The sequence below is a fragment of the Ciona intestinalis genome, chromosome 1 (genome assembly GCF_000224145.3).
Source record: "Ciona intestinalis chromosome 1, KH, whole genome shotgun sequence".
NCBI lineage: Eukaryota > Metazoa > Chordata > Ascidiacea > Phlebobranchia > Cionidae > Ciona > Ciona intestinalis.
In genome coordinates, this window is record NC_020166.2 from 85,655 (window position 1) to 86,919 (window position 1,265).

Genomic DNA, 1,265 nt, shown 5'->3' on the forward strand with positions numbered 1-1,265 from the left:
TTTAAAAGAAATTGAAAGAATGAAAATTGATTCGTGATGTTTGAAATGAAGATATCATATGATTTCATTGTGTTTCGGTAAAATGAAATAAAGTTAAACAAATACCGATGCAGTTTATACAAAAACAACTTCAAATTTTAAACGAAGTCGAATTTTATATTCCTACGGCGGAGTTATCACGAATGGGACTATGTCATGGATCGCCCTTTTCGTAGATATTTGTCTCCGAATTTGTACAAGCTACTGCTTTGTAGGAATTAATTGGCGTTAAGTCTATTGTACACGCACATACCCGCACACAATCAGTGGCGCAGCCAGGGGGGTTCATGGTGTCAAGACCCCCCTTTTTAAACCAAAAAAAATATTTTTGACAATTTTTTGATAAGAACCTCTACTGCTATTGTTTTAACATTGTATGGTGGCATCCAGAAGCCTTTAAGCGTGACGCTTGCCTATGCCTATAATGTGGGTGAGGTTTAAAAGTGTGATGGTTTCATCCTTAAAGGCAACAATCATTTCATTATGTGGGCGCAGCCAATTAGATTCCAGGACCCATATATTTGAGTAGATGTAAATTGTTTATGTGACTGCAGGCGATTAGATCATAAGGCATGAAATAACAAAATGATAGTAAATGCAATATAGTTTATAGACTATATTGCACTACTATGCCACCATACAAAACTATAATGACTATAATGCAATATAGTTTATATACTATACTATATCTACTGCTATAGTTTTAACATTGTATGGTGGCATTCAGAGGACGTAACATTGTATGGTGGCATCCAGAAGCTTATAAGCGTGACGTTATGCCTATGCCTATAATGTGGGTAAGGTTTAAAAGTGTGATGGTTTCATCCTTAACGGAAACAATCATTTCATTATGTGGGCGCAGCCAATTAGATCCCAGGACCCATATATTTGAGTAGATGTAAATTGTTTATGTGACTGCAGGCGATTAGATCATAAGGCGTGAAATAACCAAAAGGGTAAAAATAGGCATTTTTTCTGTCACTATTCAATATAAATATCTTTTCTTAAAAATAGGCGAACTTGAAAGGTATAGAAACTCAGATAAATCCAAAACAATTTTAAGTCCTATATATTTGAGCACATCCAAATTGTTTGTGAGTGCAGACAATTAAATTAGTTTAGATTTACCAAAATAATAAGAAAATATGTCATTTATAGTCGAATGGTCGTTTACTAGACACTCAGGAAGTCGGGTGTCTATGCATGTCTTTCACTAGTTTTGTTAA